The following is a 17351-nucleotide window of genomic DNA, read 5'->3' on the forward strand; positions in this document are numbered from 1 at the left end:
GTATTTTTGGTCCTTCATGAGGGCGGCTTTGCAGGGGTTTGTCTTTGCTGTATTGGGTGGCTAGGTTGATGCTGGGTGATTCTCCAGCTTTATTCCCATTTGTTTTTTGTAATTGAATATAACTGAGTGGCTTGTTATATTTTTTCAGAGGGCAATTAAAAGTCAACCAGGTTGCTGTCCAGAACGGCAGACTTCCTTTTCTAAAAGAACATCAGTGAACCAGATGGGTTTATATAGCAATCCAGTAGTTTCATGGTCATCATTACAGAGGCTAGACTTTTATTCCAGGTTTATTTAATTAATTGAATTTAAGGTCCCAGATGCCATGGTGGGATTTGAACTCATGTCTCCAGAGCATCAGTCCAAGTTTCTGAATTACTAGCCTGGTAACAGAATCACCACGCTATCATCCCTGCTCTATAATACCCTAGCTAACAAAAACCTATCGATCTCAGTCTTGGAAGTTTGAGCTGTCAACGGTCTTTTGGGAGAGTCAGGTTCCAGATTTCTATAAGTCTTTGTGCAGAAAGTAACAATTATAAGCCAGTACGTGTGGCACTGAGCCACACCGACCAGAAGATCCAGGTTTGTGCTGAACATCAGGCTAATCAGGCAGGAGGGGTGCGCAGTAACAGACCAGGATTCAGTTGCTGGTGACTCCCATAATCAAAGTCTCTGCAGAGGCGTGGCCCTCACGAGGAGGGCTACCTGGATGAGGTCCAAGAGACACCCACAAAACACCCTGCCAGCAACCACAAGGCCAGAATCAGCAGAGAGAGAGAGGTGGTGGTGAAACTTGGAAAAATAACTGCAAATCTCATCTTAACTCCCCAGGTGGAATCAGGCTGGATTTTATTTTGAAAATGACCGTTTCAAGATCATGTTGAAAAGAAACGGTGTGTTTAAAAAAAATGTATGACAACAGTCTATATCTGTTTTGGATTGACTAATGGGAAGTGGAACATATATTCCATTACAACAGCGCTTACACTGGCTGCAAAATACTTTGGGACACCCTGGGATTGTGAAGGGAGTGAGAGAAATGGAAATTATTCCTTCAATTGCATAAAATTGGGTTGAGAAACCCAATGGTGACTAGGGGACCTCAAGTGTTATTGTCCCCATTCATGTGCATTACAGCAGCTGGACATAAAGAAAGTAATAATTGCTGGAGGAGTAAAGACCAAAATTCACCATCTGGTTTCACAACACAATAATGGAGTTGTTAACTAATCACAGTGATCAATCTCTATCACCGTGTCTACAATAGACCTAGGCACGAGGTGACAAAAAACTTGGAGATGTTTGGGAACCATAGGTCCAAAGTCACCTGTTCCTCCTGAGTCTGTTACAAGTCGCTGCATGTTATGTCTCAAATTACTTACATACCATATCTGAAAACATTATTTGAAAGAAACCCAATTTGCTTTTGAATATATCAGTATTAATCATTTTGTGTTCCATAGGTTAAACACTCTCAAATATTGTTTCTGACCAGTTGTGAATTTACCCCCATTCAAGCACTCTTCTGGAGATGATGAAACAGCTCATCACTGTCCGTTTTAGCTAGTCCCTTTGGAGTCCTAAAAACAGCAATCAAACCTGCGTCAGAAAGCAGAGCCCGCTCCACCCCACCCCACCCCACCCCTGAAAAACGTGGTGAAAGCAAGGATTCATCAGCCTGAGGGTACGAGGACAAAGTGATTACAAAGTCACTCTTTCAAGGAAATGAAACAAAATGGGAGAGTTACTTTATCCTGGTGAACTAAGTAAGTGTCTAAAACACTGGTATATTTTCCTGCAGCGTCATGCTGCACTACATTTCGCTAATTGAGTTGATGTGTGGAGCCTTGTGACATTTCGTATGCATTCTTCAATATTTAATGATTCGGTGTATTGTTACAGGCCTTCCTGTTTGCACTCATCACATCTCTCTGGAAGAATAAAGCTGGAACCAGTTCAATTTCAAGAAGCAGTGGTATCAGGTGATCAAAGTCTTTATGCATTAAAACCACTACTTAGCAGAGCCTTTTCACGTCGACCCTTCCACCCTCCCCCATCCCTACCCAGATAACAAAGGACTTTCTCTTTCTGAAGTGGCTTTCTCCTCTGCCAGTCTCCCTACACTAGACATTAACCTCAGCCAAGAAAGCAGTTGGGTAAAACAAAAGCAACTCATGTTGCTTTTTTAATATATTGGCCAGCCAGGGCCACCAGGGAGTGAGTTGTAGCAATGCAACCTCCAGTGCTATGTCAACATGTTCAGTTACATTCCAATGTGCTGCCCTGTCAAACTCCAGTTAAAACAAAAGATGCTTCTAAAATTCTTTTGCCTCATAGTACCACCAAGAGGGTGCAGCATTGTCAGTAGTGCCTTCTCCCTGTGGAGAAGTTAAACTAAGGAACCTGCTCACATGGGTAGGAGAGATTCCCTGACACAATTTGAACAAAGCATGGAGTTCATTTTAGTGCCTTCAACATTCATCTTCCAAGTAGCACCGAAAATTACTAACTGGTTATTTACGTTTGTTTCAATTGGACTGCAGCTCACTACCACCTTCTCAAGGGCCACTAGCGATAAGCAATAAATGCTGGCCCAGCCAGCGAAGCCCATATCCCGTGAATGAATTTATAAATTCAATCCATTGGCTGTGAAACACTGACAGCTGAGTGCTAATTAAATACACAAATCAGCATGCTGACCAACTAAACTTAATTATCTGAATCTTCACATGATGCTAAACAGAGGCTCAAACAGAGACCCCGTGTACCTGCATTGTCGGATGTAAACAATCCCAAACAGCTTATCAGGATAAGACTTGGGCAATTCCAGCCCAGTCAACACTGCAAAAAAAAGCTCATCAGCTCCTGAGCTGTCAGACTGACCACAGTATCAAACAATGAGTGAATCAAGACAAGGAAGTAATTTACTCGCCCTCTCCAATTTATCTGCCCATTTACATCCCCTGCCTATGACAGTGTTGGCAGAAGTGACCACTGCACAGCTGTTACGAAGACAAGACTGCACTCCACAATATGGTGTTGTGTGGTGAAGCACTGCCATTGTACTAAACAGATCTAGTAGCCCAAAACCCAGCAGCTGTGGATCATTAGCAGGATTGTAAGCTATCACAATCTACAACCCTGTAGCATTGTACATCCTTCATTAAGTGCCACCAAGCTAGGAGTTCAAAGCTTGGTTCATTGTGGAATTTAGAAAGGTATGTCAATAGCAGAACCTAGCACTGAGGCACAAACCTAGTGAAACGGCTACCTGCACACTAAACAGCAAAAGCATCAGGCTATAGACAGAGTTACCAGTAGATCAGAAATAATCTCCAAACCTTCCACATTCAGTCAACCACTGGAAGTTTTCATATTGACAGTGACTGCAGTTTTGCTGGGGCTCCCAACAAGGCATCAGTGCCATCCTCAACCATATTACAGTCCAGCACAGGTAAAAAAAAAAAGACCAGGTGAAAGTATCTTAAAGAGGCCATTTGGTCAAATCAGTCCATGAGCATTTACCTTCTACACAAGCAAACAATTCTAATCGCATTTGCCCACCCTGCTCCCATATCCCTTCAACCCCCTTTGCATTCATGCATACATACGAACATATGAAGTAGGAGCAGGAGTAGGCCATTCAGCCCCTCGAACCTGCTCCACTATTTGATGAGATTGAGGCTGACCCGATTGTGACTTCTACTTTCCTATGTACCCCCTATTCCCTTTCAAGTCATGGACAATCAAGAATCTATCCAACCTAGCCCTAAAAATATTCAATGATCCAGCCTCTACTAAAGAAAATTCCACAGACTAATGATCCTCAGAAAAAATTTCTCCCCATTTCTGTCTTAAATAGGAGACCCCTTATTTTTAAATTGTGTCCCTTAGTTCTTGTTTCTCCACTAAGGGCAAAACATGCTCTCAGCATCCACCCTGTCAAGACCCCATTTACCAAATACCAGTCTAATCTAAAAGCAGAATACTGAAGATGCTGGAAATCGGAAATAAAAACAGAAAATGCTGGGAAAACTCAGCAGATCTGGCAGCATCTGTGGAGAGAGAAACAGAGTTAACATTTCGAGTCCGTATGACTCTTCAGAGTCTTCTTCTAACCTTCCTCCTAAGGTATCCCCCACCATCATAGATATCAGTTTCCAGTCATTTTGGTTCCCTCAATATTATTAGGAAATGAATGAGTGCAAAAGCTATGTCGCTGGCGTTGGTGAAGGTGGGTGGATAGCTAGCTATTCCTCTGACTGCACTGAGCAGTAAAGCTATGATACTGGCATCTAACCAACGCTAAAAGAATGCCTACTCACAAGGACAGAACAAATCTAATCTAGCCAATTACTGTCCTAGCAGTCTCCTCTCAATCAATCAATCAGTCTTCAGAATTGATAATTGTAAGATGTAGACACTAACAGCCTGCTCAAGTGACACTCCGTTTGAAGTCTGCCAGAACAACTTGGCCTTAGATTCCATTGTAGCCTAGATGCAGATATGGATGCGAGCTAAATGGCAAAGGAATGGTGAGGGGAAGGTGTTCTCCATTTCAAGGCAGCATTTGATGAGCCAACACCAGGGAGCTCCAGCAAAACTTCAGTCACTAAATGTCAAAGTGAAAACCTTCTGGTGGTGGAAGATTTAAGAGGAAGATAACTACAGCCATCAAAAGGCCAAAGTCTCAGGACATCACTGCTGGATGTCCTTCAGGGAAGCTCCCTCAACCCAACCAACTTCAGCTGCTTCATCAGCTGGTCAGAAATAGAGCTCTCTGATGATGATTCTTGTATTTAGCTTCTCCAATAATGAAGCAGCTCAAAGCAGGAGATGGACAACATCCTGACTAGAGCTGACAAGCAGCAGGCAACACTTAATCTCAAAATTAGAGAAATCCTAGACATCTCTTCATGTGCTTTAATGTTGCCGCTATCACCAGCATAGGGGTCACCACTGGCCAGAAGCTTCGCTGAACTAGCCACATCACTGGGACTACAAGAGCAGGAAAGGAACTGATAACTCAGCACCAAGCACTTCACCTCTTCATCATAGTCCCATCTGCTGCTCCAGGTGAGATCAGCTAATTCAGCACAGACTGAACTGTGCAATGACTTTACCCTGTCACCAGGGAAGTACTGGGCTATAGGTCATGTCACAGAACATTACCTGCCGTTTGTCTGCTCTCAATCTCTGGCTCTCAATCACCAAGTAAATTTTGCTCACCAATGTGCTTGGTCATTTAGGTGAATTATACTGAACCTTTAAAGACAGGAGGGCCATAGGACAGACTCTAGTCAGCCAACACTCTGCTCACGCATAAACTTGGACATCTACAGATAATACGAAACATATTCGCTTCAGGACATAAACAGGAGTAGGCCATTCGGCCCCTCAAACATGCTCCATGGCTGATCTGATGTGGCCTCAACTCCACTTTCCTGCCTGTCCCCCTTAATCTTCAACTCCCTTGTCAAATCAAAAATCTGTCTAACTCAACTTTGAATACATTCAATAACCCAGTCTCCATTGCTCACCAGTGGAGAGAATTCCAAACACTAACGACCAACTGAGAGAAGAACTGACTTGCATTTATATAGTGCTTTCACAATCCTAGTGAATATCAAAGCACTTCACAGTCAATGAAGCAAATTTGAAGTATAGTCAATGCTGTAATGCAGTAAACGCAATAGCCAATTTGCTCACAGCTAGGTCCCACAGACAACAATGGGACAATGAGCAGATAATCTGCTTTGTTTTTGATGTTGGTTTAGGGATAAATATTGACCAGGACACCAAGGAGAAGTGACTTAGCTTTTCTTTGAAGAGTTTTTATCTGAGAGCAGAAAGGGCCTCAGTTTTACTTCTCACCCAAAAGGCAACATTTCAGACAGTGTAACATTTCCACAGTGCTTGCGCTGGGAACATTAGCCTGGATTAAGCATTCCAGTCTCTGGAATGGAGCCCACAACCTTCTGACTTAGAGTGAGTGTGCTACCCACTGAGCCACAGATGACACAACAGATAACACGTCCCAAACACCTAACTCCAGCCACCCCTTCCCTCTCACCCCATCCCGTCTCGTCTCCTGCGACGAGAGTTCAAATAGTTAGATCAGAATCATGCCTTGTTCCTTCCTCAGTCTGCATACGTGTTTATGTCGCTTCCTGTCTTAAAAAGGAATGTCAAAAAATAAAAACATTTCACCAGCTGCTAGCCTCGGAGTGAGAAGAGAGACAAACAAAATCAAGATTTTTTTTTAAAATAAGGAGCAGCTACATTGAAAAGAAAAGCTTTTAGCCTTTTATTGAACAGGATGGGGTTGTACAAAAGAGAACAATAGAATAAAATTCCAGGTCCATTATGGCCTAAAAATAACTGTGTTGCAAAAGAGGAGAGAAAAATCAAAAGTGCCCACACACCAGGAAGGAAAGGGGATTCAACACAAAACAGGAAAGCCATAAGAATTTTTAAAGAAAACACTTGAATACAAATTAATTCACAGCATTCAAGACTGAAAAAAATTGGACATTTTGTGAAATAAATAAAAAACAGTAAATGCTGGAAACACACCAACTGGCACTTGGAAGAAAGATGGGCTAATTTCTTGCATTGGAGGTTTTGGACATGAACATCCCTGGTTGAGTATTTCCAGTTTAAGACTTTCAGAATATGTATACACAAGTATATTTTCTCATTAGTGTATCAGCAACACTTCTTTAAATTATGACTGGTAAATTCAACAATACACTTTTTCCAAAAGTAATGTTATAAAAACCAATTCGCTAACTTACAATTCCATGAAAATTTCTATCAGTCTTCAGAATCAGCAAGAGTTCAAAATCCAACAAGCTTCGTAAACTTAGTCACTCAAAACTCTGCTGCCCATGTCCTAAATTGTACCAAGTCCCATTTACCTATCACCCCTGTGCTCACTGACCGAACATGGTTCTCCCAGTCAAGCAATTTTAAAATTCTCATACTTGTTTTCAAATTCCTCCATGGCTTCTCCCCTCCCCATCTCCATAATCTCTTCTAGTTCTACAACCCTCAGATCTCTGCGATCCTCCAATCCTGGCTTCTTGAGCTTCCCTGGTTTTCATTGCTCCACCCCATTGGTGACTGTGGCTTCAGTTGTCCGGGCCCCAAACTAGAATTCCTTCCTTAAACCTCTCCACTTCACTTTCTTCCTCAAGACGTTCCTTAAAACCTACCTCTTTGACCAAGCTTTTGGTGATTGACCTAATATGGTTCTGCATCATGTTTTATAATGCTCCTGTTAAGCGTATTACTTAAAAACGCTTTATAAGTTGTCATTTTGGGTCAATTCAACAGTTCCTAGTGAGCACAGATCCACAGCATACCTTTGCATTAAAGTAAGAATCTCCCTTCAAGATCTCAAGACAAGTGGGGGAATGGAAATTCTTTCACTGGTGTAGTCCTTTGTGCTTTTTGGGGTTAGGGTCGAGGAACCCATTAGTGCTCAAGTGCCATTCCAGATTCCAGTCCTATAATCCAATTTGAGGCTCTGTATTGAGACAGTACTTCACCAGTACTCCATGTGAAGTAATAGAATCAATCAGGAGTAAACAAGCATAATCTATATAATAACCTAGCAGCCAGCATGGATTCAGAACATAAGAAACTTGAGTAGGAGTAGCCAACAGAGCCCCTCGAGCTTTCTCCAGCATACAATGAGGTCATGGTTGAACTTGGATCTCAACTCCAGCTCCTGCCTGATCTCCATATCCCTAGATTCCTTCAGAATCCAAAAGCCTATCCACCTGAGTCTTGATATACTCAACAACTGAGCATGCAAAGCTTTCTGGGATAGAGAATTTCAAAGATTCACAATCCTGAATAAAGACATTTCTCATCTTAGTCCTAAATGACTGACCCCTTATCCTGAGACAATGACCTCCAGTTCCAGATTCTAAGGATCCTCCCAGCTTCTACCCTATAAAGCCCTCTCAGAATCATATGTTTCAATACAATCACCTCGCAATCTTCCGGACTCCAGAGAGTAGAGGCCCATTCTGCTCTCTCTCTCCTCACAGGACAGCCTTCTTATCCCCAGGAATCAATCTAGTGAATCTTCAATCCTTTAAAAGGAAGCATATCCTTCTTTAGATATGGAGACCAAATCTTACACTGTATTGCAGGTGTGGCCTCACCAAAGCCCTAAACAACTGCAGCAAGACTTCTTTACTCTTATGTTCCAACTCCCTTGCAATAAGGGTCAACGTACCATTCACCATATAATTGTCTGTTGTGTCTACATGTTGACTTCCTGTGTTTTAATGCGCAAGGATACTCAAATCCCTCTGAGTACCAGGGGATTTAATAGTTTCTCACCATTTAAAAAAAAATTCTGCTGTTCCATTCTTCCTACTTTACATTAATCAGTCTATATCCCTTTTCAGACTGTACCACCCCACCTCACAGCTTACCAACCTTGCTTTATACCAGCAAACTTGGATATATTACATTCAGTAATTAATTCACATTACCCAGAAGAAGATGATCTTGCCTGATGAAACGACAGCCCATATGGACTGTGGAATGCTGCATGACATAGCATACCTCAACTTCCTTAACTTCAAAAGGCTTTCTATAAAGTAGACAGTGATAGGGTTGATTTATTCAAATGCAAATCAGGTAGATTTCTTTCAGAAAGTAACACTTTTGGATACAGTATTTGAGTAATTTGAGACATGACGTGTGGTGAGTGGAGCGTGTCAGAGAAACAGGTGATTTGGGACTTATGGTTCCTAAGGGTATTCCCAGCCTCAGGTCTGGGTCTTTTGTAGCCTCATTGGTGAAGAGATTGATTGCGATGATTAGTGAATAACTCCATTATTGCTAGATCAGGCTACCAGGGTAGGTCTGTTCACCGTGTCAATGCGTCATCTCAGCCTTCTTTCAATACAGAAAAGATTCAAGCAAGCTTTAAAATAAAAACAAAAAAATACTTGGCACAAGTTTTTTTTTAAATAGATGAGAAGGGGTCATCAACAAGAGAAAAGGAAACACGCGGCAAATAGGGAGTATAGACACAAGTTGTATTAACAGAGCCAAATAAAGCCAGTACTTTATTTAGCCTTGTTCTTGGGCATGGAGGACTTCCAAATGGTTCAGTACAGTTATGATGTGCACTGAAAACAAGGGTCACATCCCAGACTTGGTGATAACCCGGCACAGTGCTTCATGCCAGAAGGTCCAACAGGCCTGAGTACTTATATAAAAACAAAAAACTGCGGATGCTGGAAATCCAAAACAAAAACAGAAATACCTGGAAAAACTCAGCAGGTCTGGCAGCATCGGCGGAGAAGAGTATAGTAGACGTTTCGAGTCCTCATGACCCTTCAACAGAACTGTTCAACAGTTCTGTTGAAGGGTCATGAGGACTCGAAACGTCAACTGTACTCTTCTCCGCCGATGCTGCCAGACCTGCTGAGTTTTTCCAGGTATTTCTGCTTTTGTTTAGGCCTGAGTACTTATTAGGTGTCTCCTTGTCGCAAGGGCACGGAAGGGAATGAACAAAGTGTAATTAAGAGCACCTTGTGCGATCCCAGAAAACCACACAGTACTTTACAGTCAACTGATGGATATTTTGGGGTGTAGTCACTTCTGTAATGCAGCAAACAGAGCAGTCAATTTGCATTTAGTTAAGGTCCTACAAATGGGCATGACATCATGACCAGTTCATGTTTAGTTTAATTTGTTAGAAAAGGGATAAATATTGGCCAAGACACTAGGGAGAACTCTCCTGTTCTTCTCTGAAGAGTGCCATGAGATATTTCACATCAATTTGAGGGGCAAACACAGCCTGGGTTTAATGTCTCATCTGAAAAATGGATCATACAGTGCAGCACTTGCTCAGTAATGCACTAGAGTATAAGCCTGAAATATGTACTCAAGTGTCTGAAGTGGGACTTGAACCTACAAGCTTCTGACTCAGGTGAGTTGTGTTACAGTGAGCCATAGCTAAATACACTTTTGACCCAGACAGTGTCATTAGTGACAGGGCTGAAGGAGACTCTATTAGAAGGAGAAGAATTATCAGTTCATCTTAAAACACAATCACTATTTTTCTTGCGTCTCCATTACTCCCATGTCCTTTTAAGACAAGGTGCAACAGGAAGGGGCTATCATTTTGAACAGAAATGTCAGGCTGTCAATCCGGTGAAGGTAGGATGGTAGGAATACCTGGAGTGAGTGCAGCTCATGGATCCAATTCTGCCTAGAATCTCAAGTATAACTCCTGATACAAAAATTTTTTTTTTTTTAAGTATAGTCACTTCTATAATACAAGAAACCCAGCAGCCAATTTGTCTGTGGTCAGGATTATTTCTGAAATCAAACAAGGCAAAAAAAAAAGGGGCTTTCTTGATGAACCCTGAATCCATAAACGTTATATAGCATACTTGCCTCATTGCAAGCTGCACCTAAGGGCATCAACCCATTTTTAAAAAAAATCAGAGACACAAAAGGATTCAATTTTTTCTGAAAATTCATTGATGGACAGTTCCATTGCATGAAGTTGTTTAAAATAAATTGGTTACTGACTGAAGTAAATACAGTACTCGAAAGGAGCGGGTTAAGCAATGCACTATCGGAGATTAAATTAAAAGCTGTTTGAAATTGTACAGTGCATCTTTCTTTAGGACAATTAGGACCGCGCTCCACTTAATCCAGTACCATGGTCCCAAGGCGACTCATTCAAATGTGTAGGAGGCTCAGTGGGTAACATTCTTGCCCCTCAGTTCTCTGGAGTGGGGCTTGAACCCACAATCTTCTGACTACAGTCCATAATCCAGGCTGACACTCCAGTGTAACACTGAGGGCATGTTGCATTATCAGAAGTGCCAGCTTTCAGATGTGATATTAAATAGAGGGTCCACCCGCTCTCCAAGGTGCTCATGACAGATCTCAACACTATTTGAAGAGCAAGAGAATTAGTTCTAGTGTACTGGCCAATAATAATCCCTAAACCCAACAATGCCAAAGCAGCTGAGCTGCTCATTATCATGATGCTGCTCACAAAGTATTTCATTGGCTGCAAAGCGCTTTGAAGATGAGAAAGGCACTATGGAAACGCAAATTCTTTTCCATCGTATTATAAATTGCAACTTAATGCAGATGGTTAGCTACAGTGCCCTAGGGATAAAAGCAGTGTCTGGCGTCAAACTAAACCACATAGTTTCAAATTATTGTCTCTGTTCCTGCTCCTCATTGCTATCTGTTGGGCAGGGCACATACATAGGCATCAGGTGAAGGCAGGATCAGTCTCAGGTACAAAATAATATAAAAAGCATTGTGGAAGTTAAAAGTTGCTTTAGATTTGATAGAATTTACAGCACATAAACAGGCCATTCAGCCCAACACTAGCCTCCTCCCATTCTCGTTCTTCTAACCCTAGCCTAATCCTTTAAGTTTCCCTTAACGACATCTACGCTATTCACCTCAGTTATCCCAGGCAACGAGTTCCACATTAACTATTCTGGGTAAAGAGGTTTCCCTGTAGCACCAAGTGAAAGCTGAGATATGACAACAAGGCCATCATCACGGAGGAGGATGGGAGAAGAGGGACAAACATGAGGCAGATATTACTGTGTGTAGTACAGGCTAAAACCTGTGTTCGTCAGTTTAAGAGTTAACTAGGGAGCCTACTAACCCTAAACCGCTCCCTCTGCTGACTTCTTTTGCGTTATGAAGGCTTTCTTCAGGAATGCAGCCACAACATGCTGGTACAGGACAGGCTGCTCGCTTACTCCATCCACTTCCTCCTCCAGTGCTGACTCTCACCTTAATCTGCTGTTGACATGAAAGCATTCCACAAGGTATTTTCAGCAAGAGCCATTACACTCTGTGGAAAGCATGTGAGTTGAATGTTCACAAGCAGGCTTGAACACGAGGAGCTGCACACTCCGAAAAAGAGCAGTTTGTTAATGGGCTGGATACCATTTAAATCAACTAATTGAGGGTAGGAGCTGCACAGCAAATTTTACAGACTCAAAAAAAATTTATACATTTTGTAAAGTTCGCTAAAGTGTCTTGATTATTTTCTGCAAACTTTTTTTTTAATTTAACTATTTTGATATTTTATACTTTCAGTGGGGAACATTTCAGTTGAGCCAGGCACACGATCTATGATATGGCCCCAGGTGACAATTTACATGGTCAAGATACACAATTAGATTCACTTCCAATAAACCTGGTACTAAGAGAAAGAACAAGACGAGAGTCAGAGATTTTTAAGATTATGAAAAACACCTGGATTGGTTTCAATCACTTGACACCGCCAGAAAGGAATTTTCCAGATATTTATTCCTCCTTGCTGGCACTACCATGCTTTTCTTCTGTTTTTTTTTTAGGATTACATGGCTGTGGAAGGGTGTGGAGCAAGAGTCAGAAGGCAATGTCTAGTCACAATGCTCCAGTCAAATGGACCAACTGGTCTTTTCCTGACCATCATTTTCATAGGTTCATAACGGATTGTATTGATAAGCTGTGGTGCTCTGGCTGATGTGGAGGTCAATTAAAACTATAACAGGGTGAGGGGAAATTTCTTTATATGGAGGCCTGTTAGACCGTGGAGTCTTTTGCCACATGAAGTAGCTGAGAGACCAATAGTTTTATGGGGAAGTTAGAGAAATGCTTGAAATAGAGGAAGATACTGGGGAGAACATGGGAGCACTGCGATTGGCTTCAGATTGGTCTAGCGAACAGCCAGCATAGACCAGATGGGCTAAACAACCTGCAAATTTCAATGATTCTGCCATGCCCTTGAAACTACAGTCACTAAAGCTAAATCCTTGCCTATCTCAACATATCCTTAACTCCCTCTAATGAACTCAGGCAACAGTATCCACCGCTACTGACTGTCTAGACATGGTTTCAAACATATCCCATCCATATGCAAGAGTTAACTGCCTCAGAGGGTGCAGAAGATTCACCGTAGATGAGGGACCTCAGTCCACATGGAGAGATTAGAGAAGCTAGGACTGTTCTACTTAGAGCAGAGAAGGTTAAGACGACACCGAATTAAGGTATTCAAAATTGTGAAGTGTTTGATGGAATAAAAGAGAACTCGTTTCCAACAGGAAGATCAATAACCAGAGAAAACAGATTTCAGGTAATTGGTAAAAGTACCAGACGTTACTGGATAAACAGTTACAGGACTATGCAGAAAGCAAGGGAAAATCAAATTAATTGCATTGTGTTATTGAAAAAAAATAGGCATAATTTGCTGAATAAGTCACACCGATGCTATAACATTCTATCAAAGTATCTATTAACCTACAGCACCATCCATCCTCCCCCAAACACCCCCTTCAGCTCGAATCCATAGCCCATGCCTATAGTTTATGTTTATGTCAAACAATTCCATTAGATCTTTAACTGTGCCCCATAAACTCCATGAACTTCTATATTCCTGGGATAGAGGGGGATTGGGGTAGGAGGAGTGGGAGAGGAGGAAGGGGGAAAAGAAGGATCAGTTTCCTGCTTTTTACCACTAGCTGGAACATAGAATCAGAATAGTCTAACACAGCAGGTGGCCATTCCATCCAACACTTTTGAAGTGAGCATGTGTCAGACAGGTTTAGGTTCAGACATGGTGTGGTCAAGCAGTGTCAATCCGAACATTCTGGTTCGCACATAGGGAATGACAATTTGACCAAAGTACTGAATGGCTGCTCGGGTGTCAGGCATTAGTCACTGGAAGGGGAATAGGAATTAAAAAGGTGCCAACAGTTCAGCAACAGAACTATACAGCATTGTTTGTACAGGTAAATTTCTGAAAACCAGCAACTTCGGGACCAAGTCTGTGTCAGGTTTCGGATCTTACTGGTTTTTGGGTCAGGCACTTTGGGCTGGGTCAAGGGTCACTCGGACCACTCAGAGCACGGGAAAAGACAGGTGTGGGAAGCTGCTAACTAGTTGGCGTGCCACCACGCCATTGCGGTCTCTAGTGAAACAAGTTATTTTACTCATCTAATAACAATTAAAGTTCAAGCACTGCAGCTTAAAAAATGTCCAGTTTTTGGACATTACTGGTTTTTGGATAGCTGGGTTTGAGACAATGTACTTGTATTTCAAAACTAATTCTTTGGGCACTTTGCAATGAGGCACTATAGAAAGACAATTGTTTGTTCTCTCTTGGGAGCACCCTTGATGGTCAGGTCAAGATACCCCATCACACACCCCCAATACCAGCAAAAGTAGATTAAGGTTCTGCAGGATTTTGCTTTACGTAAAATAGTTGCCGCACTGCTACATAAGTCACTGCACATGAAGCACCTTGAGATGTTTTGAGACTTAAAAAAGATGTAAAGCAAACCAACTTCTTTTGTAAAAATATAAATCCACAACAGAAGTAGACAGGACTTCATAAAACACTGCATATTTGATTGATCCAGCAAAAACACAACCAAAGTCATCCAGAGTTCAAAGCTCAAACTCTCTTGTGTTATCATGAGAGCCATAACAAAAACATGGTCAGGGCCCTGGTCTCAGCAGCCTTAGGATAAGCCTATGTTTCTAAAGCTCTCTCACACAAAAAAGGATTGTGTTGCTATGGAAACCCAGTTGCAAAGTTACACTTGTTCAAAGTGGTACACAAAGGTGCAATGCCATGTAAGCTCATGTAAGCTTTCAGGCTCCAATATCGCACCGTGTGAAACTCATGACCCTTGGCATGGTAGGAGGGGAAGAAACCATAGATTATGGTTTGTCACAGAATCTTACATCACAGAAGGTGGCCACTTGGCCCATCATGCCTGTGCCAGCTTGTTGAAAGTGCTGCGCAATTAGTCCCACTCCCATGCCCTTTCCCTGTAACTCTGCAATTTAAGTATTTATCACCAGTTTCTTTTGAAAGTTACTATTGAAGCTGCTTCCACAATCTTTCAGGCAGCGCATTTCAGATCTTCATATCTTGCTTCATTGGAAAAAAAAGTCTCTTCATCTCACCTCTAGTTATTGATCCCATCATCTTAAATCTGTGCCCACGGTTACCAACCCATCCACCAGCAGCTTCTTATTTAACCTTTCAAAACCATTCATAACTTTTGAACATCTTTACTAAAATCTGTCCTTAAGCTTCTCTGCTCTAAGGAAAGCAATCCCAGCCCAATAAGCACATAAGAATTAGCAGTACCTAGAGGCTGCTCTGCCATTCAATAAGATAATGGCTGATCTTATCTTGACCTCAACTCCGTTTTTCTGCCTGGTCCCCATAACCCTCGATTCCCAGATCGTTCAAGAATCTGTCCATCTCAGCCTTGAATATATTCAATGGCCCAAATCTTCCAGTCTACAGACTGTCGGAGATAGGATGTATGACCCAAGGTGGGCACTGGGACCCCACTTTAGTCCTGATGCACTTAGCTCCAAGGGAATTTCCTGGGAAGTTTGAACTTGTAACTCCAAGCCCCTCTTCCTAGCACGACAGAAAGGAGGGTCTAGGATGTAGTCATTCAGAATGGCTGAAGGTGAAAAGTGGTATCCCACAAGGATCAGTGCTAGAACCACCATTCACAATTTAGGTTTTGGAATCAAAAACACATACTATAGATTGTGGTGTATAGGTCAACAAGGCAGCCCAATTGTTTTGGCTCCTAAATCGTGTTTTTGCATATACATGGTGCATTAATTTGACCCCCTAATGCTATACTCACATTAGTTATGAGCCTCAATTTTCCACCCCACAAATGGATGTTTTACTTACTGGTACCTTACAACTCAGTGCAACGGGTCAAGCAGGCAATAGGGGCTGTGTTGCGAAGACACATTGCAATTTAACATGACCATCCCAGAACAGGCTCCACGTAGTTAGCAACAAAGATGGTGACCACCCACACCAGTGGTTCACTTTTATACTCAGCGTATATGCCAACTCCTGTTTTTGGAGGGATTTTTTGAGGCCTCAAAGGTCAACTTATATGCAAACATCTATTGTACTTTTTAAAAGTGAAACACAACAGTCAATTTGTACACAGCAAGCTCCCCACAAAGAGCACTGTAGCAATAAACAGATCATCTGTTTTATCAGTTTCAGTTGAGGGATATATATCAACCAGGACACTGGGGAGGCCCTTGCCCTCCTTCAAAATAGTAGCTATGGGATCTTTTAATTCACGTGAGGGAGCAGACAAGAGTCTCAGTTTGACGTTTCATTCCAAGGTGGACACTGACAGTGTAGCATTTCCTCAGTAATGCACTGCAAGCGTCAGCAAGGACTGTGCTCAAGTCTCTGTGTAGAACTCACGATTGTACAGGCTCATACATCCACCCCATGAAAGATACTTTCCATAGGAGCAAATGTAATTTTAAGTTGAGGGATGAATGGCACAAGGCCAGGGGCAGAGGATGAGGAATGCCACAAACAAAAAAGCACATTAGCATCATGCCACACCACTGTACAGCTCCAAACTATTTTTTTTAGTCCCCCTCCTCCCTACATTCAAGTCTGCTAATGACTTTTCTTTAGGTCTCAAATTGCCTACTGGCAGTGTGATTTGCAGCCTCAACTATATCCGTCCACTGAAGGCTATATTTAATAAGTAAGAAGAATATAATTAGCCCTAGCTCGTCAGGACTCAGTTACCCTTATGATACATCCAGAAGAATTTTTAACCCATTGGTCACGTGGCATTTAGAGATCCTGAGGACACACGTTCGCAAGAGCTTCCAAGTCCTGTGCACTCAATGATGGACAATCAACGCCAAAAGCCCAGGAGTGTCTGCGTAAGATTTTACAACCGTTGTACCAAACCTAGAGTACAGGGCAACAGTGCATCATTAATGTTGCCTCAGCTTTTCCCCATGTGACCTCCGACACCTTGAAGCAGAGCTTTAGACCTACGAAGGTTAACATGGGTTTGAAGTTTAGATACTAAAATCTGCCACCTCATCAAAAAGGAAGAGCATTTTCTCCAACATTATTACTCAATGGGCAACAGTTCCTGTGCAGTCACGGTCGGCAGCTTGTATTTCTGCAAGTTTAAAGCAATGGCCTGCTCTTAAACGGGATAGCTTTCCAATGTAAATCTCATGGACAGGGGTGTTGGGAGAGCAAGAAGAGGGGCAGGCCAGGAGGCAGTAAGCATAACTTTACATCAACTGCATTTTAACTTAAGGGTGGAATCATGGCCACAAAAGCTTTGGAATTCCAATAGTAGAGGTTACAGGGGAGGAATGTGTGGTCATAGTAACCTGATTGTTCACGGACTCCTGTATACATTCTATAATTCAGTGAGCACTCACACACTCCTGTACACATTCTATATTTCACTGAGTGTTGCGTATTCTTATACACATTATGTAATTTACTGCGAGTG

General features: G+C 42.1%; 1 protein-coding gene across 3 annotated transcripts in view; it reads right to left on the bottom strand.

Moving 5' to 3' along the window:
* The window catches only part of LOC121292804 (protein jagged-2-like), a 179239-nt gene that overhangs the window by 55590 nt on the left and 106298 nt on the right, over nucleotides 1-17351 (bottom strand). The window lies entirely within an intron of this gene.

The sequence above is a fragment of the Carcharodon carcharias genome, chromosome 20 (genome assembly GCF_017639515.1).
Source record: "Carcharodon carcharias isolate sCarCar2 chromosome 20, sCarCar2.pri, whole genome shotgun sequence".
NCBI lineage: Eukaryota > Metazoa > Chordata > Chondrichthyes > Lamniformes > Lamnidae > Carcharodon > Carcharodon carcharias.